Below are 22630 nucleotides of genomic sequence, written 5' to 3'. Positions count from 1 at the left end.
AAGCTTTTACCTAAGTAACAACACACGCAGTATGTGGCAGGGAATCCAAGCAGTCACAAACTACAAGAAAACAGTACCAACCACAGACCCCCAGGATGTCACCCTCCCAGACAGCCTTAATACCTTCTACACCAGGTTTGACAGACTGAACACAGACACCCCCTCAAAAGCCCCATGCAACCCCACGGACACTGTTTTTCAGGTGACACCCGTACAGGTCCTGAAAGCTCTGAGGCAGGTGAACCCCCACAAGGCTGTGGGACCAGATGGCGTCCCTCCTAAAGTTCTGAAGGCCTGTGCAGAACAACTCACGGGAGTGTATGTAGACATTTTCAATCTGTCTTTAAACCAAGCAGTGGTCCCCCGTATTTTTAAATATTCCACCATTGTACCAGTTCCAAAAAAAACAAACCCATCCACCCTGAATGACTTCAGGCCAGTGGCACTCACGCCAGTTGCCATGAAGTGTCTAGAAAAACTGGTTCTCACACACATCAATCACATGGTCCCGGGCACGATCGACCCCCTCCAGTTCGCCTACCGCCCCAACCGCTCAGTGGACGACGCAGTGGCCATTGCTCTACACCACATCCTGCAACACCTGGACAGCAGAGGAACATACGTCAGAACGCTGTTCCTGGATTATAGCTCGGCCTTTAACACCATTCGCCCGGGCAGGCTGACTGAGAAGCTGACAGACCTCGGCGTCCCGACTCCCACCTGCAACTGGATCTTAGATTTCCTGACTGAAAGACCACAGGTGGTGAGGATGGGAAGGAGGGTGTCTGCAGAGCTCACCGTCAGCACAGGATCACCACAAGGCTGCTGTCTCAGTCCCAAACCTTTCACCCTGTACACACACGACTGTGTCTCCACCTTTGAACACTGCAGCCACAGTGAAAAAAGCCAAGCAGAGACTGTACTCCATCAGGCTGCTCAGAAAAGCTGGTCTGCACTGTCGCCCTCTCACCCAGGTCTACAAAGGACTGGTAGAGAGCATCCTCACCACAGGCATCACGGTGTGGTATGGAAACACCACACAGACAGAGAGGAAGGCTCTGCAAAGAGTCATAAAGACTGCAGAGAGGATCATCAGAACTGAACTCCCCTCCATGGACACAATCTACGCACAGCGCTGTCAAAAAAGAGCAGGGAGAATCATTAGAGACACACTACATCCAGCTCACTCCCTGCTCAAACACAAAAACTGCACATACAACCTCAGGCACAGACGAGCGGACAGTATCGCCACAAATAGAACACGCTTTTTTAAGAGCTTCTTCCCTGCAACAGTGAGACTCTTGGCCAAAACACAACAAAATGAACTGATGTCCTGATATAGTGTCTGTGCAAGTTACAATGCTCTATGCGTCTTCTGTGTGTCTTTTTAAATTTTTAACAAAATTTTAATTTTTAATTTTAATTTTTAACTTAACTTGACTCTCTGAATAGCCGCACAAGAGTTCCTATGTGTGTAAGCACAAATGGCAAATAAAGTTTTTGACCTTTTGACCTTTGACCTTTGAGATGTTAAGATCACCGGCCTATAGTTCCCAGCGTTTTCCCTGCAGCCCTTCTTGAAAAGAAGCACAACATTTGTCACCCTCCAATCTTCTGGCACCTTGTCGACTCGGAACTTTCAACCAGGGCTCCCGCAATTTCCTCTCTAGTTTCCCGCCATGTCCTCGGATATATCTGGACATGTCAGTGGAAATTTTTTAAAAGATCCAATGCGCACTTCTCAATCGATTAATTTTCAGATAACTTGACTGGGAGGCCCTATAAATGCTCTTTTTGAATAAGAACATGTGCCACATGCTTTCTTCAATGCCAGGTGTGCCACATGCAGCAAGTCAAGATTCGAGGCCACAACATAAAAGCAGGGCAGAAGATGTCTCTACCCAGGGTAGATGGTGGCAGAAGATAAATAAGATAAATCAGAGGTGCCTCAAATAAATAATCCTGCAAATCCCTCCTGGATTAAACTAAGGACAGGAGAGACATTGTTAGTTTTCCATTGTAATATATTTGTAAAAAAAGTTACCCATTATCTGCTATTAATTGCTGACTATCTTATCTCTATCTTTGAAGCCCAATACCACAAAAAAGCTCAATGACAGGACCAGGGTAAACACAATTGCATGTGGCAATTATATATTTTTTCCCTTAAACTGTTGGGTTAGCAGTACATTCAGGAGTATACCCAACTCTTCACAATAATATGACAGTATGTTACATATCTTACAGAACAGTGGTAATTTAAGTGCACAACTTAAAGCTGCTAACACCATCAGTTCCCTTATTTGGTCTCTGCCACTGAGCACACACTGAGCCTATTTTTTATTACTTGACTCAATCTTGATGCAGGGGAGAAAATGCTGTGCAGTGCATGGGGCACAAGAGACCAAAACCAATTTCTCCAACAACATTTTTTGAAGATAATACTCTTTGAGAATACATCCGGCTCATGCAAAGGCATTTTGCATTTGTTTTGTGAGACGGGCAAATTGAGGGCATATTGTGAAATTTAGGATAATGATTGAAAGATGAAGCCATCATTGAGGAAGATGAATGGCAATGACAATGACCAGAGCTTTATTTTTCCTTGGTGGCCTAGTGTAAATCTCACCCAATTTTATTTTGTGCCATTCATATCCATGTCCTCCAGAGATGCTGCCTGACCTGCTGAGTTAAGCCCCTGTCCCACTTTGGAAACCTGAACGGAAACCTCTGGTGACCTTGCGCCCCACCCAAGGTTTCCATGAGTCACCAGAGGTTTTGGTCACTCGCCTGGAAAACCTCGACCAAAGCGTGAGCTGCATCACTGACGAAAGATCCTACAGGATCTTTGCTCCAGACCACACACACACACACACACACACACACACACACACACACACACACACACACACACACACACACACACACACACACACACACACACACACACACACACACACACATCGCGAAGGTGGGGTCCAGGGACAGCAGAGGAGTGCTGTCTGCGCGATGAAGAGGAAGGTAAACAGCTGCCACAGAGCACAGTAAGCCCTTTAGAGAGCTTGGGAGGGAGGGAGGGAGGGAGAGAAGGGGAAAGAAGGGCAGAGAAGGACAGAGAAGGGGAGAATGGGAAGAGAAGGGGGGAGGAGGGGAGAGAGAATGAGAGAGAGAAGGGGAGAGAGACGGGGAGAGAGAAGGGGAGAGAGAAGGGGAGAGAAGGGGGGAGTAGGAGTGGAGACAATTTTAAGAAGTTTAATAAAGTAACGGGCATTTTACCTTCCGGCGAATCTTCTAGGTCCTGAAAACAAAAGATCCTACAGGATCTTTGCTGAAAACTCCAATGAGCCAATCAAAATGGTCGGTCAGCGAAGGAGATTGCCTTTGACTACCTGTAAGTAAATAGCAACCTAGTTTTAGTCGAGACCGGTTGGGAGCAAGGTCTCCAGAGGTTTCCGTTCAGGTTTCCTAAGTGGGACAGGGGCACTAGTCCATCACTTTTTTTAAATTTATTTGTAAATCACCTTTCAGATTGTCCCAATGCATGACCTGAGCAATGAAATACTTGCCTCCATGGTTCTCTCTTGAGATGTTGAGATGTTACAGTTTGTTAATATCAGGCTTTGTGGCTTTCAAAGCACTCAATCTACTCATGGCAAGTATGGTTCAAGTGTTTCTTCATGTTTACAACGCACCTGAATTGGGTTGTGTATGATTCTAATCCAGACATTTATTAATTGAACCTATACTCAAATTCCTTATTCTAGATGTGTAGGAAGGAACTGCAGATGTTGGTTTAAACCAAAGATAGACACAAAAAGCTGGATTAACTCAGCAGGTCAGACAGCATATCTGGAGAAAAGGAATAGATGATGTTTCCTTTTGAGACCCTTCTTCAAACAGTCTCGACCTAAAACGTCACCTATTCCTTTTCTCCAGAGATGCTGCCTGACCCGCAGAGTAACTCCAGTTTTTTGTGTCTAGCTTCCATATTCTCACAATCACAATCACAATCAATCACAATAATACTTTATTAGCCAAGTATGTTTTGCAACATATGAGGAATTTTATTTGGCATGTCAGTCATACAAATAAAAAGCAACGGAACACACAAAACATATTTTAACAAAAACATCCACCACAGTGCCTCCTCCGCTTTCCTCACTGTGATGGAAGGCGACAAAAAGTTAAAATCTCTTCCCTTAGCTCTCCCGTGGTCAGGGGTCTCGAGCCCTCCGTTGACGGGACGATCTTGACACCCGTAGCCGGCGGCGTTTTGGTCCTCCACATCGAGGCAATCAGCTCCTGCATCGGGGGGGATATCAGCTCCCCCATGCCGGACGATCGGACAGCGCAACGGGGCTGGTCGAGCCTCTGCATTGTTGGAGCTTCCCGATTAACCTCTCCCGAGACTGCGAGCTCTTGATGGTAAAGTCCGCAGGCCACGGTGAGGCCCAAAGTCAGGCAAGGGATTGGCTCCAATGTAAGTCCACGCCCTGCGGTGAGGCCCAAAGTCAGTCTGAGGAGGCCTCCAGCTCCATCAATGGTAGGCCGCAGAGTGACCGGTGAATGCAATCTGAAAATTAATTGCATCTCCGGCAAGTTAAGTAACTGAAAAAAAGTTCCCCCTCTCACTTCCCCGCTCCCTCCCCCTCCCCCCACATAAAACAAACCGGAGAACATTTACACAGAATTGTAACACACACTAAAAAATTTTTAAAGACGAAAAAACACACAGACTGTTGGTGGGGCTGCCAATCGTGCGGCGTCCCAGTGGTTATACATTTATATACTTCTATACATTTATATACTTGATGTAGCTTTATTTGAGGTCGAGGGATTGCAGTAATTTAATGTAATGACTGGAACCATTTTAACCTCTCTTGGTTCTTGGTGTCTTGGTCCTCCAAAATATTCCAAATGGAATTTAAACTGGAGGTGGTGAAGGGAGGGCTTAAGCCAGAAAGGGTTATTGGGTAGAAAGAGCTACTTTAAATTTAGTTGCATCTGGTTGGGTAACTATAGTTGGGTGGAGATTATTCCATGCTTTAATTGTGCGGGGGAAGAACGAATTGCTGTATACATCGGTCTTTGTAGCTGGGATCACAAATTGGATCGAATCCCTCGTCTGCTCCTAATTGGTTTGGGTTTGGTGTAGGTCTTGTAGTCTATGTCGATCTGACCATTTAACATTTTGTAAAAACAGGTCAAACGGTGAGCTTCACGTCTGTCTTGGAGAGGGTTCCACCCCAGAGAATTCAGAAGTTTGGTGACACTCGCTTCTCTCTCATAAGTGTTAGTAACTCTCTCTTCGCCACTTTGTTACAAGCTGAATCAGGAACCCTAATGGGCCTGTCCCACTTAGGCGACTGCAGGAGACTATGCAGTCATCACATGGTCGCCACATGTTCGTGGGAAATTGCCGGGGAGTTGCCTTCATGGTCGCGAGGAGTTCCCACATTCTGGGAACTAGTCGCGGCCTCATTATGATCGCCGTGAATTTTTCAACATGTCTAAAAAAATCACATGGGCTGGTGAAAGAAGCGATGTGTTTGTGTGAGCGTGTGTTCCACTCTGACAGTCACCGTTCCAGTTATCGTTTTTTCAGACGACTGCCGGCAACTTGACAGTCGCTGGCAGTCGGCTGAAAAATCGCCTAAGTAGGACAGGCCCATTAACCCCCACAGGGATTATAATGTTGATGATCCAAAAAGTCAGAACTACAGATGATTTAACCATGTCACTCTTCTTCATGGCAGTCTTCACATATTGCATTCCACTAGCTACTATCAACTACAATTGCAGCTTCCTCTTTGATCTTTTGTTAAAAGTTTCATGCTCCTATTCTTCCTTGATTAAACAAACTGAAATCAGCCCAAACTATATCCTCTCCCTTTGTTGGCACATTATGCAACAACCCTTTGATGTCATTTGTGAAAGAACATAATTAAAACTGAGTTACATTTTAATTAGGAAAATACAATTTCATTTTGTCACACGTTTGCAATGGATCAGTAAAATGCAATTTAAAATGAAGTTGTAATTTGAGTGGGAAGATACAAATTTCATATTCTCCTCTTCATCCTTATATGATTTGTTTGATCACTGTTTATTTTGTCTGTTGTGATATCTTGAGTTAACAGTTCCTGAAAACTAATGAAAAAATTGCAGATGACGCAAAAGTGGGTGGTATTTTTAGGTATGTTGCAAAGCCTACCTGAAGCGTCGCTGAAAATCTGTCGCTGCGGGTGTGCGCGATTTTGGCGCCGTTTAGAGGGGGGCGGGTTTAAAACGCGATTTTCTCTAGGCTGTTCAAATCGAAGATGTTCAGCCTAGTTAATTATTAACGAAAAATCGCTGGAAGACCCCGTCGCAAAAGCTATTATTAGTTTTAAAGGCCTCGTATAATAGTTATAGTAGTTTAAAAATCAATCTCTAAACCCGCGAACAACGGCAGCTGTCAGGGTCTCATAGAGCAAACAATTGAAGGTAGGCTGCATATTTTTACATTAAAAAGGGCTTCTTAAGATCCCTTTATACAAAGTTTAATATTGCGAGTAGCTCATTTTGGGCCCATTATATCCCGCAGAGTTTTTCTGGGCATTTGAGGGCACAAATCTAGCGCAATGTGAACGTTCTAAACCAGCGCGTTCATAGAATCCCACTAGAAAGCTGATTTAAATGGACTTTAATTTACAGCAATTGAACACTAAATTCCTTCCATTTGGCCTATAAATTAATGTAAATGAGATTTAAAAATCATGTTTTATTGTGAATTATTTATGAATATTATTTGGACACTTAGGCTATTTAAAAATGTTAATTATTTATTAAGAAATGGATAGATGTTTAGATCTAGTAATTGAAGTTTGAAATTAGCTACACTTGGGTAACTAACTAATTATATGCTTTAATTTCAGGTCATCCAAGTAAGATTATTTTATATTTGTTTCAGAATGGTTCAATCTACGATAACTGAAAATTTCATTCAGTTCTCTTAATTTTTAAGAAAGTTATGGGCTTTTGACTGCACACGATCACAGCTTTTTTGTTATGTCCATAGAAAATCAATAGGGAACAAGATGCTAATTTCCGAGTATGAAAATGGCCATAGGTTTTTAAATACTTGAGATATGAAAGTGAATTAGGTGTCAAATTAAACTTCTTTTTATGCTTTATCTGATGGGATAAATTACAGACTTGATTTTTTAAATCTCAAAATTTTGTAACATTGCTAGTATTTTCGACAGTGAAGATGATTGTCAAAAATTGCAGCAGGATCTTGATTGGTTGGGCAGATGGGCTGTGGAGTGGTTGATGAAATGTTGTGGTGTAACATGGGCAGAACCTACACAGTGAATGGTAGGGCTCTGGGGAGTGTTGTAGAGCAGAGGGATCTAAGAGTGCAGGGATATAGTTCCTTGAAGCGGCGTCACAGGTGGACAAAAAGGCTTTTGGTACATTGTCCTTCATCAGTAACATTATTGAGTAGAGAAGTTGGGAGGTCATGTTGCAGTTATATAAGGTGTTGGTGAGGCCGCAGTTAGAGTATTAGACTTCAGTTTTGGGTATCATGTTATAGAAAAGATGTTATCAAGCTGGAAAGGGTGCAGAGAAGATTTACAAGGATGTTGACAGGACTCAAGGGCCTAAGCTATAGGGAGAGGTTGAGCAGCCTAGGACTCTATTCCTTGCAGTGCAGGAGGATGAGGAGTGATCTTATAGAGGTGTACAAATTCATGAGTGGAATAAATTAGGTAAATGCAAAGAGTATTTTGCCCAGATTAGGTGAATCAAGAATTAGAGGACATAGGTTTAAGGTGAAGGGGGAAAGATTTAATAGGAATCTGAGGGGCATTTTTTTTACACAAAGGATGGTGGGTGAATGGAACGAGCTGGGTGGGGGCGCTAAGGAACAACCCCAGGACTGTTTGGAGTCTGTAGACTGGGCAATGTTCAAGGACTCAGCAACGGACCTGAACGTATACGCTACAGTCGTTACAGGCTTCATAAAGAAATGTGTGGAGGACTGCATCCCTACAAAAACCTTCCGAGTGTTTCCCAATCAGAAGCCTTGGATGAACAATGAGATCCGCACTCATCTGAAGACCAGAAACCAGCCATTCATGTCCGAAGATACAGAGGTCTACATGAAGTCCAGATACGACCTTGGTAAGGCCATCAAAAAGGCCAAAAGGGAGTTCTGCTCAAAGCTGGAGGATGAGACGGATGTTCGGCAACTGTGGCGGGGCTTGAATGCCATCACTTCCTACAGGGCGAAATCAGGAGGGAGCTCAAATGTCAGCAAAGCATCACTCCCTGACGAGCTCAATGCGTTCTACGCACGCTTTGATAGGGAGAATACTGATGTGCCTTCCCGAGCCCCCATTTGCCGTGATGGTATTTCGGTCACAGTCACAGAGGTCGACGTCAGAAAATCCTTCAGTGGGTGAACCCTTGGAAAGCACCTGGACCTGATGGTATACCCGGTCGTGTTCTGAAAACCTGTGCGGACCAACTGGCTGGAGTTTTTACGGACATTTTCAACCTCCCACTTCTGAGGTCTGAGGTTCCCACCTGCTTTAAAAGGGCATCAATAATACCAGTGCCCAAGAAGAGCAAGGTGACGTGCCTCAATGACTATCGAGCAGTGGCATTAACGTCTGTGGTGATGAAGTGCTTTGAGAGGCTGATCATGGCGCAAATCAATTCATACCTTGACAAAAACCTGGACCCACTGCAGTTCGCTTACCGCCACAACAGTCAACGCTGGATGCGTTCTCGCTGGCTCTCCACTCCGCTCTGGACCAATTGGACAACAAAAACTCATATGTCAGGCTGTTATTCATTGACTACAGCTCGGTATTTAATACAATCATCCCCTCCAAGCTAGTTACCAAGCTCTCAGAACTGGGTCTCTGCGCATCCCTCTGCAACTGGACCCTCGATTTCCTCAATCACAGACCACAGTCAGTTCGTATTGGTGGCAATGTGTCATCCTCGATAAAAATTAGCATGGGAGCACCTCAAGGCTGCGTGCTCAGCCCCTGCTGTACTCATTCTATACTCATGACTGTGTAGCCGGTCATAGTGCAAACTCCATCATCAAGTTCGCCGACGACACCACTGTTGTGGGATGTATCACTGATGAAGATGAGTCAGAGTATAGAAGTGAGATCGACCGACTGACCAAATGTTGTCAGCACAATAACCTGGCTCTTAACACCAGCAAAACCAAGGAACTGATTATGGACTTTGGAAGGGGTAGGATGGGGACCTCTTCAGCGCCTCTACTTCCTGAGAAGATTACGGAGTGTCGGTATGTCGAGGAGGACTCTCTCGAACTTCTACAGGTGCACAGTAGAGAGCATGCTGACCGGTTGCATCGTGGCTTGGTTCGGCAACTTGTGTGGCCAGGAGCGGAAAAGACTGCAAAAAGTTGCAAACACTGCCCAGTCCATCATCGGTTCTGACCTCCTGACCATCGAGGGGATATACCACAGTAGCTGCCTCAAAAAGGCTGGCAGCATCATCAAGGACCAACACCATCCTGGCCACACACTCATCTCTCCGCTGCCTTCAGGTGGAAGGAGCTTGAAATCTGCAACATCCAGGTTCAGGAACAGCTACTTCCCCTCAGCCATCAGACTACTAAACTCAACTCAAACAAAAATCTGAACTTTAATAGCCTATTGCAATTTATATGCTTATTTATGTATGTGAATATAAATTCAATTGTTTATGGACACACTGATCTGTTCTGTGTTTATTTATGCCGACAATATTCTGTTGTGCTGAAGCAAAGCAAGAATTTCATTGTCCTATCTGGGCCACATGACAATAAACTCTCTTGAACTCTTGAACTCTTGATTTTATTTAATATACTCCATCTCAACAATCATTAGCATTTCCAAAGACTTTGAGTATGAATCCTAACATTTTGCTGCCCAAGTCTGTTACTGTCTTATTAATTTCAAAGTCAGAAATCTCAGGTCCTTATAAAAGTAGTAATGTTTAAATTTGAGAAAGTACACATGAACTTCCATCGGTTTCCTCTTACAGCTTGTTTACTTACAGAGGTTTCTTGGTTCTCGTGTGACATGTTGAAATAATATTTTAGTTGATTTCTGGATATGTGAGTTTCAACTTACCTTTACTGTGGAGCTGGGTGCTCTGCTAGGGTAGATTGAATCAGACTTGCTTCTTGTGTAACTGCACAAGCTCCCTCCTTCCCCTCCCCTTCCCGTCTATCCCACAGCCCACTGTCTCCGCCTCTCCCTTTCTTCTTCCCGACCCCCCCCCTTCCCCCCAACCCCCACATCAGTCTGAACAAGGGTCTCGACCCAAAACATCAACTATTCCTTCGCTCCATAGATGCTCCCTCACCCGCTGAGTTTCTCCAGCATTTTTGTCAAGCTCCCACATTTAGTATTTTCATAATGACCACTTAATCTTCTTTGGAAATATTGAATAAATGAATTTTATAAGACTTTGCCTTCCATCACAGTGAGGAGGAGATTCACTGTGATGGATGTTTGTGTAAATTGTGTTGTGTCTTGGTTCTCTTTCTTGTGTGTATGACTGCAGAAACCAAATTTTGTTTGAACCTCAATGAGGTTCAAATGACAACAAATAAATTGTATGTATTGTATCATTGTAAATATTGGTCAGGACAGCAGAACTAATAACACTGCATTTTTATAAATAGTTGTATTGAACCTTTTCCATCCACCTGAGATTTCTCCATTAGTGCAGAACACTACCGTGGTGTGAATGTAGTGTTGGTCCAGAGTGAGATGTGAATTTAAAAAAACATTTGACTCAAGGATAAAGTGCTCTCCATTGTTGCACACCTGACATTGAAGAAAGCACAGGGAGACATTAACTATAGAGCAGGAACTGCATTTCTGCCTCATTAACTGTTGATTATGAAGAAGGACACGGGCCAAGTCACTCTTTATGTCCCTCGGGCTGCATTCTTGATGCATATCACGGTGAATGTCACCTCCTGTGATTTTGTACCAACTCAAATCTTCAGTAGGGTGAAGGAGAGAATTAGTCTAGTGAAGAGGTGATAACAGTGCATTCCCATAATTACCCACATAACACCCTGAGTGTGTGTTGCAACTGACAGATGGGAGTTTTACCCTTCCATTGTGAGAGTGTCAGAGAAGATTTTTGCTGTTGACATCAATGCAACATTTGTTGCCTTCATTATAATCAAAAATGGAGCTCATTTAAGAACCATTTTGGGAATCTACCGTCGCCTCCGCCAAGCTCTTCTACTGTCGCCTCCGCCTCAGAGCTTTCTTCCATGGGAAGGAGTCCTCGCCCCCTATTGATGATCCCTTTTCCCGTCTCCAACTAACCCCCTCTTCGTGGACTCCCCCTCATGGCCTTCTGGCTTTAGAACTTTTTATCCAAAACTGCCGTTGGGACATCAACCGCCTCAACTTCTCCACTCCCCTATCTCAGTCCAATCTCTCCCCCCCTGAACGTACAGCCATCGACTCACTCCGCAATAACCCAGACTGGGTCATCAAACCCGCCGACAAGGGAGGTGCCGTGGTAGTCTGGCGCGTCGATCTCTACAAAGCTGAGGCCACGCGCCAACTTTCGGACACCTCCTCCTACTAACCCCTGGACCATGACCCCACTGACGAGCACCAGGCCACTATCTCTAGCACCATCACCGACTTCATCCACTCCAGCTCCCTGCCCCCCCGAGCCTCCAACCTCATCATTCCCCAGCCCCACACGGCCCGATTTTACCTCCCCAAAATCCACAAACCTGACTGTCCTGGTAGACCCATTGTCTCTGCCTGTTTGTGCCCTACCAAACTCATTTCCACATACCTTGACTCCATCATATCCCCCCTGGTTAAATTCCTCCCTACCTATGTTCAAGACACCTCAGACACTCTCCGTCGTCTCCGGGCATTTCATTCTCTAGGCCCTCACCCCCTCATCTTCACCATGGACGTCCAGTCACTCAACACCTCCATCCCCCACCAGGATGGTCTCAAAGCCCTCCAGTTCTTCCTCGACTAGAGAATCAACCTATACTCGTCCACTGATACTCTCCTCCGCCTAGCGGAGTTGGTCCTTACCCTCAATAACTTCTCATTTGACTCCTCCCATTTCCTCCAAATACAAGGCGTAGCTATGGGCACGCGCATGGGCCCCAGCTATGCCTACCTCTTTGTCCGGTACCTCGAACAATCCTTGTTCAATACGTACCAGGGCCCCATCCCCGACCTCTACCTCCGCTATGTCGACGATTGCTTTGGTACTACCTCCTGCACCCACACACAACTGACTGACTTCATCCGCTTCACCACTAACTTCCATCCGGCACTCAAATACACCTGGACCATTTCAAGTCAAGTCAAGTCAAGTTTATTTGTCACATACACATACAAGATGTGCAGTGAAATGAAAGTGGCAATGCTCGCGGACTTTTGTGCAAAAAGACAAAAACCAAACAACCAAACAAACTATAAACACAATCACAACACACATATACCTTTACATAATAAATAATGGAAGGAAAAACATTCAGTAGAGTTAGTCCCTGGTGAGATAGGCGTTTGCAGTCCGAATGGCCTCTGGGAAGAAACTCCTTCTCAACCTCTCTGTTCTCACCGCATGGCAACGGAGGCGTTTGCCTGACCGTAGCAGCTGGAACAGTCCGTTGCAGGGGTGGAAGGGGTCTCTCATGATATTGTTAGCTCTGGAGTTGCACCTTCTGATGTATAGTTCCTGCAGGGGGGGCAAGTGAAGTTCCCATAGTGCGTTCGGCCGAACGCACTACTCTCTGCAGAGCCTTCTTGTCCTTGGCAGAGGAATTCCCAAACCAAATGGTAATGTTCCCGGACAAGATGCTTTCCACCGCCGCTGCGTAGAAGCACTGGAGGATCCTCGGAGACACTCTGAATTTCCTCAATTGCCTGAGGTGGTAAAGGCGCTGCCTTGCCTTACTCACGAGTGCTGAGGCGTGTGATGCCCATGTCATATCCTCGGAGATGTGGACTCCCAGATATTTAAAACAGTTCACCCTATCCACAGGATCCCGTTTCCGACACTTCCCTACCATTTCTTGACCTCACTATCTCCATTGCAGGTGATAGATTTCCGACCGACATCCACTATAAACCCACTGACTCCCATGGCTATCTAGACTACTCTTCTTCCCACCCTGCTTCCTGTAAGGACTCCATCCCCTACTCCCAATTCCTCCGTCTATGCCGCATCATCTCCCAGGATGAGGTGTCCCACACCAGGGCATCGGAAATGTCCTAATTCTTCAGGGAACGGGGGTTCCCCTCCCCTACTATAGATGAGGCTCGCACCAGGGTCTCTTCCATACCCCGTAACACTGCTCTCTCTCCCCATCCCCCCACTCGTAACAAGGGCAGAGTCCCCCTAGTCCTCACCTTTCACCCCACTAGCCGTCACATACAACAAATAGTCCTCCGTCAGTTTCGCCACCTCCAACGAGACCCCACCACTCGCCACATCTTCCCATCTCCCCCCCTGTCTGCTTTCCGCAAAGACCGCTCCCTCCGTAACTCCCTTGTCAATTCATCCCTTCCCTCCTGCACCACCCCTCCCCGGGCACTTTCCTTTGCAACCGCAAGAGATGCTACAATTGTCGCTTTACCTCCCCCCTCGACTCCATTCAAGGACCCAAGCAGTCGTTCCAGGTGCAACAGAGACCTGCATCTCCTCCAACCTCATCTATTGCATCCGCTGCACTAGATGTCAGCTGATCTACAGCTTGGCGATCGTTTTGCCGAACACCTCCGCTCGGTCCGCATTAACCAACCTGACCTCCCGGTGGCTCCGCACTTCAACTCCCCCTCCCATTCCGAATCCGACCTCTCTGTCCTGGGCCTCCTCCGTGGCCAGAGTGAGCACCACCGGAAATTGGAGGAGCAGCACCTCATATTCCGCTTGGGCAGTGTGCATCCTAGCGGCATAAACATTGAATTCTCCAATTTCCGGTAGCCCTTGCTGTCTCCTCCCCTTCTCAGCTCTCCCTCAGCCCTCGGGCTCCTCCTCTTCCTTTTTCCTTTCTTCTCTCCCCCCCCCCCCCACCTTCCATCAGTCTGAAGAAGGATTTTGGCCCGGAACGTTTCCTATTTCCTTCGCTCCATAGATGCTGCTGCACCCGCTGAGTTTCTCCAGCACTTTTGTCTACCTTGGGAATCCACTAGTGGACCCACCAGCATCAAAGCATAGACTGTGATTCTCGTGTGAGTGGTGGAGAGTGTAGACATCACCCTGGCTGCCATGTTGCATCTCCTGCTACTTTCAAATTGCGATAAATATTTTAGACTAGCTTCCCTGGTGATCTGGGAAATTGCAGATCCTGGACTTGCTGGAGTGGGGGTTGGGGTGGCAGGAACAAGGAGTAAGGGGGGTGCATGGTGATGGAAATCTGGAGAGAGTAGATCACCGTAGATTCAATTTGATTGAACATAGAACAGTACAGTGCAAGGTTTTGTCCATCAGCTCACAATGCCCATTCCGAACATGATGCCAGATTAAACTAATCTCTTCTGCCTGCACATGATCCATATCCCTCCATTCACCACATATCCATGTGCCCAGCTAAAAGCTTAAATGCAACTATCAAATCTACCTCTACCATCAACCCTCGCAGCATGGTTCGGGCATATACCACTCTCGCAGCATGATTCGGGCATATACCATATAAACATTTGTCCTGCACATCTTCTTTATGTTTTGCCCCTCTCACCTTAAAGCTATGCCCTCTAGTCTCTACCATTTCCACCCTGGGAGGGAGGTTTTCACTGCCTACCCTATCTATGTCTCTCATCATTTTATATACTTCTATCAGATCTTCCCTCAGTCCCTGGCACTCCAGAGAAAACAATGCAACTTTTGCCAACTGCTTTGAAAGAAGAGCCAGTTTAGGCGCAGAACATTATCTTGTTGTGATGTAGACTTTGATTCACCTAGCGCAAGCACTAGAATAGATGATAGTCCACATGGGGAAGTGTAAGGGCAGGTGACAGTAAGATGTCTTGTCTTTTCTTCAAACACTGTTATAAAATTAACCTCAAAAGCAGCTTTACTTTCCACTGCTGTAAAATGCACTAGCTTGTAATAAAACCTGCAAAGGGTTAGAAATAGGAAAATAACTTGGTTATACAACCCCGTCGGCCTGTTCCACCAATCAATAAAATTATGACTGATCTGATGTTAACCTTGGGGAATTGATGGAATTCAATTATCGATCCTTTATACATCGCCCTTGACTTTAATTCAAATTCTAACCGATACCAAATTCTGGGGATTCTTTTTGGTAAAGGTTTAAAATAAGGAGTCCGAAGAAGGATCCCGACCTGAGCAGTCACCCTGCCATCTATGTGGGAGACTTTAACAGCCACCACCCTGACTGGGGTTACCCAGCAGCGGATCATGATGGGGAGGCACTTTCAGACTGGGCATCCAGAAATGACCTTGCTCTCATACACGACCCAAAACAAAGAGGAACATTCCACTCTGCCAGGTGGAACGAGGACTACTCTCCTGACCTGTGCTGGGTCAGCTCTTTGAATGGAACCCATTACCCTGCACAGACCCTCATCCTGGAAGATTTCCCACACAGTCAACACCGCCCCTCACTCATACACATCAGCCTACACCTCCCAGTCATAAACAGTCCAAGAAAGATGCGCTGGAATTTCCGCAAAGCCAACTGGAAGAAATACAGTGAAACTCTAGACCAGAGTGTGGTTACCATCCCACTCCACACCATCACTGTAGATGAAGCATACAACCGTTTCTGCAGCGCCATCTATAAAGCCGCCCACAAAACAATTCCAAGAGGCTACCGTCCCCTCTACGTCCCATGCCTGGATGGAGAAAGCGCTGCCCTCCTACAAACCTACAAAACATCAGGGGACCCTGAGATAGCAGAACATCTCATTGAATCACTATCTTCAGCTCGGCAAAGGAAATGGGAGGAGACAGTAACAGAGCTAAACTTCACCCACTCTAGCAGAAAATGCTGGAGCCTCATCTGCCGCCTAGGAGCTGCACAGAAACCCCCTACCCAAAGCCGACCTTCTGTCACACCCAACCAGGTTGCATCCCACCTACTGAATATTGCAAAAGCATCCCAAGACAAGTCCACCAGAAGAGCTGTCGCAACAGAGCTAAGGACGCTTCGACGAACACCTGGAAAGGAAAGAAACCCTGAGCCATTCGAGGTGGCTGAACTGGAGAAGGTCCTGCAGGGCCTGAAATGTGGAAAGGCAGCAGGTTATGATAACATCTCTCCAGAGCTCATGAAACACCTGGGCCCCCGAGCTCTAACCTGGCTGACCCAACTCTACACTAGGGCCATACAGACTAACTCCATCCCAAAGATATGGCGGACAGCAAAAGTCATTGCTATACCAAAACCTGGCAAAGACGACAAACTACCAGCAAGCTACCGCCCAATCTCTCTACTCTGCGTCCCACTCAAAATCTTAGAACGCCTTATACTACAACGTATATCTCCAGGAGTAGAAGAGATTCTCAGTGTGGATCAGGCAGGTTTCCGCAAGGACCGCAGCACAGGAGAACAAGTTCTGGCCCTAACCACCTGCATTGAAAACGGCTTCGAGAACAAACTGAAGACCGGGGCAGTGTTCCTTGATCTCACCGCAGCCTATGACATTGTGTGGCACAAAGGCCTCCTCCTAAAACTCACCAAAGCACTCCCTGCCTGGGCATCAGAAACCATCAAATCTCTGCTCTCCAACCGCAGGTTCAGAGTTCACCTTGGACAGAACAAGAGTGCATGGAGAACGCAAGGGTCAGTTTTAGCCCCAACCTTGTTCAACCTTTACACAAATGACCTACCCACCACCAAATCCCGCAAATTCATTTATGCAGATGACATCTGTTTGGCCTTCCAAGCACCAGATTTTGGTACATTGGAACAGGTGCTCAATGAAGACCTTGCTAAACTGGACGAGTACTGCAAAACCTGGCGCCTAAAACCAAGCCCAGCAAAAACGGTCTCCAGTGTGTTCCACCTCCATAATGCAGAAGCCACAAGAGAACCAAACATCTATCTGAGCAGGACCAAACTGAAGTATGCCCCCACTCCAACCTACCTCGGAGTGACCCTTGACAGGACCCTATCCTTCAAGGAACATCTCAAAAGAACAGCAGCTAAGGTGAAGTCCAGAAACAATCTCCTCAGTAAGCTTGCTGGCTCAAAGTGGGGGGCAGCAGCCCCCACACTGCGCATTTCAGCACTAGCCCTTGCATTTTCTTCAGCCGAATATTGTGCCCCTGTTTGGTCCAGGTCACCCCACACACACCATGTGGACACCCAATTGAACTCAACAATGAGGATCATCACAGGAACAATCCGCTCAACACCACTCCCCTGGCTCCCTGCCCTATCCAACATAGCCCCTCCACACATCCGGCGAGTAGTCCTCACTCAAAGGATGCTCCAAAAGACCAAAAACTCCCCTCACCTGCCAATTCACATGGACATCTTCAACCCACCCACTGCTCGACTTCCATCTAGACGACCAATTTGGAAGAACCCACCACCAGCTGATTTCACCATCCAATCAGCTTGGAAAAAGGAATGGGAGTCCAAGGACGTCCCAAATAAACATCTGGTGTCAGACCCCACCCTACCGGTCCCTGGCACCAATCTCCCAAGGAAGCAGTGGACGACGCTGAATAGATTCAGGACTGGACATGGCCCCTGCTTGGCCAGCCTTCACAAATGGGGCAGCAGCCCAACCCCACGGTGTGCTTGTGGAGAGCAGCAAACAATGCAACACATCATTGAAGCATGCCCTCAACAAAGACTCAAAGGAGGACTTGTCACCCTTCATACAGCAGATCAAGAGGCAACTGCTTGGCTAAAGGACTTTGCAATCGCTAAATAAATAAATACCCATCCTTTTCCTCCAGAGATGTTGCCTGACCCAATAAGTTACTCCAGCACCTGGGTCTATTTTTGGTATAAAAAGCATCTGCAGTTCTTTATTTCTAAAGTAAGGTTTAAATGGATTCAGTGCTTTGACGCATGCCAATTGGTAAATCTGGAGTTGGTAAATGGTGTTGGTTCTAATTACAGATTATTATAATTTGACATTGCTTAGAGGTGCTGAACCAGAAATAGGAGGGTTCAACCAACCAAATGCTGATTTGATGAAAATGATTAATATATACAAGCTTCCTGAATCTGTTCACAACCATAGAGTGGACTGGTAAGCATACAACTAGTTTCAAGATCACAGAGATAAAGAGAGAGGATACACTTATTCTAAGATAGAGTACTGGAGGTCCTATTGCAGGGGTTGAGAGTGAGGGATTTATGGGCAGCTTCAGCGCGTAGCTGGTAGAGTTGCTGCCTCACAGTACCAGAGACCCAGGTTCCATTCTGACCTCAGATGCTGTCTGGGTGCAGTTTGCACGTTCCCCCAGTGACCACGTGGGTTTCCTCCGGATACTACAGTTTTCACCCACATCCCAAAAGACGTGTGCCGTTGAAGCTCAATTGGCCTCTGTAATTTGCCCCTAGTATGTGAGGAATGAATGTGAAAATGGGATAACATAGAACTATGTGAACAGGTGATCGATGGCCAGCATGAACTTGGTGGGCCAAAGGGCCTGTTTCCATGCAGTATTTCTAAACTACAGCAAATGCGTCCAGTGCTCTATCAAGATGGAACACCACCTTGCCCTTGTAGCCCTATTCTTCTTGCCACTTGTTGCAGCTTGTGCTACTTGCCTGGCCTCATTACTTTTTCTCATTCCTCATGCAGAGAACACCTGACAAACTGTCTGCAATAAGGTGATTGACTTACCTCAGCTCTGTACTCTTGGCTGAGGTTAGTGGCATGTGCTGTAATATTGTCAACAACGTAGTAATGTGTACAGATGTCACATTGGTATCAAGTCCTTATTTTGGAGATAGATACAAAAAGCCGGAGTAACTCAGCATCTCTGGAGAGAAGGAGTGTGTTATGTTTCAGGTCAAGATCCTTCCTCAGAACTTATTGTGGAGACTAGACATACAATGTTGAAAGAAATTGCAGCTGTTGCTCACATGAAATCAAATAAATTATCACTATCTGACATCTATGACTTCAGAAATGAGAGTAGAATCATTCAGCAATCTATTACTGTAATAATGTTTTGGATTAAAATCAGCATGCATTTTTATCATATTAAGGTGGTACTTCCTTTTTAAACTCCCTAAAGACATAATTACCCAAAGATTGTGATGAATTCTTGACTGTCATCTTTTGATGTTTCACATTAGCTCCACTTATTAAAATGAATCTCTTTTACAGAACATAAATCCCAAATCCATCATCATGCCTAATCTTTAAAGGGCCAAGTCAGATTCTAACCTTCACATTCCAGGTACAAAACTGAATCAAGCAAACTCTTTTGCAGGGGTCTGTGAGACACACTGTTACTCAGCCTACACGTGGGAAGAAAGCTGTGTTTCATAAGCAGCATATTTAGAGTGTGCCGAGTTCTGAACTTCCCATTGACAGTATGTTTGCTGTTAATCAGCACACGATTCATTGTTCTCTCGAAGCCCAGTTCAGCAATCCAGACATCTACCACACTAACTAAAAACTGACAGTATTCGAAGCATTAGAATTCACCTGTGTCTTGTTGAAAATCTTCTTTAATTAGTTGAAATGCTTGCTCACTGGGCCAGAGGAACTGATAATTAAGAGAAATGTATTTTTTTCTGTTGATAGAGTAGATGCTGTTAATAGGTCCAACATTTGAAAAATATATAAAGAAAGGAGGCATAGAATAGGTATTTTTGTTCTAATGTTCCAAACTCACCATATTCTTGTGTCAATACTTTGCATACAAGTTATCTGGAATGTACTGAAGATGTCAGAAGATAAACAAATTAGGTAACATGTTGCATCAATAGGCTCCTCTTCTTGTCTCTTTATGTAACCTTTCTTCAGTAAATGTTGTTTCCTGTATATGGATCCCAGACCCATGTCTCCTCCGTGCAGCAAAGTTCTGTTCTTGCTTCCCCTACCTCCAGACGGAACAAGGATAGAGTTCCCCTGGTCCTTATCTTTCAGCTCACCATGTCCCACATGACATTGAAATCTCAAGTAATACTCCCCTACTGCCTACGCCTTCCTGTTTCTGCCCCCACACCCTAGTGTGCACCCATTTCTCCCACCATCTCCCACCACCTTAGCCACCCTGGTCCTTTCCCCTCCTTCGTATGTTCACTTTCCATCCCATATTTCCCTTTTACGCCTCGTCTTTTCCCTCCTTATGTTGCCTTCCACCTATATCCCTCCCTCCCTCCCTTTACATTTCACTCCACTTCTCTCCTTATCTGACACCCTTTTGCTTCCTTTTCACCTCTACTCTTTGTCACTTGGGCAACATAATTGGCGAGTTTAGAAGACTCCTTCGACTATGTAGAAGACCTCCTTCAACCTCCTTCAACTATGTTGAAGACCAGCTTCGACTACCTATGATTAGCTACGACTAACTTCGGGAAAATTGGACACCGAAGAGTGGAGAGTGAAGACGGCCTCCTTCGATCTCCTTCGACCACCCTTCGACTATGATGAAGACTATCTACGACTACCTTCGACTACCCTCGATTACCTATGACTAACATGCCGACCTACTACGACTACTACGACCTACTACGACTAAACCTACAAGTAAAAAAAGTATAAATTTTTTCCATGGCGACCTATTTTTACTCGCAGGTATTTTTTAACATGGAAAAAAATGCCGTGACCTAGCTGAGGCCTCGAGTACGTGGAGACAATAGGTGCAGGAGTAGGCCATTTGGCCCTTCGAGCCAGCACCGCCATTCAATGTGATCATGGCTGATCATCCCCAATCAGTACCCCGTTCCTGCCTTCTCCCCATATCCCCTGACTCCGCTATTTTTAAGAGCCCTATCTAGCTCACTCTTGAAAGCATCCAGAGAAACTGCCTCCACCGACCTCTGAGGCAGAGAATTCCACAGACTCACCAATCTCTGTGAGAAAAAGTGTTTCCTCGTCTCTGTTCTAAATGACTTACTCCTTATCTTGAACTGTGGCCCCTGGTTCTGGACTCCCCCAACATCGGTAACATGTTTCCTGCCTCTAGTGTGCCCAAGCACTTAACAATCTTATATCTTTCATTGAGATGCCCTCTCATCCTTCTAAACTCCAGAGTGTACAAACCCAGCTGCTCCATTCTCTCAGCGTATGACAGTCCCGCCATCCCGGGAATTAAAATTGTAAACCTACGCTGCACTCCCTCAATAGCAAGAATGTCCTTCCTCAAATTAGGGGATCAAACTGCACACAATACTCCAGGTGTGGTCTCACTGGGGTTCTGTACAGCTGCAGAATGACCTCTTTGCTCCTATATTCGATTCCTATTGTTATAAAAGCCAACATGCCATTCGCTTTCTTCACTGCCTGCTGTACCTGCATGCTTACTTTCATAGACTGATGTACAAGGACCCCCAGGTCCCGCTGTACTTCCCCTTTTCTCAACTTGACACCATTTAGATAGTAATCTGCCTTCCTGTTTTTGCTACCAAAGTGGATAACCTCACATTTATCCGCATTAAATTTAATCTGCCATGCATCTGCCCATTCCCCCAACCTGTCCAAGTCACCCTGCATTCTCATAGCATACTCCTCACAGTTCACACTGCCACCCAGCTTTGTGTCATCTGCAAACTTGCCAATATTACTTTGAATCCCTTCACCCAAATCATTGATGTATATTGTAAATAGCTGCGGTCCCAGCACCGAGCCTTGTCTGCCAACCACTTCTCTATCCATGTCAACACTGTACTCCCAATACCATGTGCCCTAATTTTGCCCACTAATCTCCCATGTGGGACCTTATCAAATGCTTTCTGAAAGTCCAGGTGCACTACATCCACTGGCTCTCCCTTGTCCATTTTCCGAGTTACATCTTCAAAAAATTAGAGAAGATTAGTCAAGCATGCTTTCCCCTTTGTAAATCCATGCTGACTCGGACCGATCCTGTTACTGCTATCCAAATGTGCGACTATCTCATCTTTTATAATTGACTCCAGCAACTTCCCCACCACCGATGTCAGGCTAACTGGTCTATAATTCCCTGTTTTCTCTCTCCCGCCTTTCTTAAAAAGTGGGATAACATTAGCTACCCTCCAATCCACAGGAACTGATCCTGAGTCTATAGAATATTGGAAAATTATCACCATTGCATCCACGATTTCTAGAGCCACTTCCTTAAGTACCCTGCAAACCATCAGGCCCTGGGGATTTATCAGCCTTCAGTCCCATCAATCTATCCAACACCATTTCCTGCCTAATGTGGATTTCCTTCAGTTCCTCTGTCACCCCAGATCCTCTGGCCACTACTTTATCAGGAAGATTGTTTGTGTCCTCCTTCAAGGGTCCAACGTTGGTCTTAACTCATTTTTTCCTCTTCACATACCTAAAGAAGCTTTTACTATCCTGCTTTATATTCTTGGCTAGCTTACCTTCGTACCTCATCTTTTCTCCCCGTATTGACTTTTTGGTTATCTTCTGTTGTTCTTTAAACATTACCCAATCCTCTTGCTTCCCGCTCA

This window comes from Amblyraja radiata, chromosome 3 (assembly GCF_010909765.2).
Source record: "Amblyraja radiata isolate CabotCenter1 chromosome 3, sAmbRad1.1.pri, whole genome shotgun sequence".
In the NCBI taxonomy this organism is placed as follows: Eukaryota; Metazoa; Chordata; class Chondrichthyes; order Rajiformes; family Rajidae; genus Amblyraja; species Amblyraja radiata.
This window is presented reverse-complemented; position numbering follows the sequence as displayed.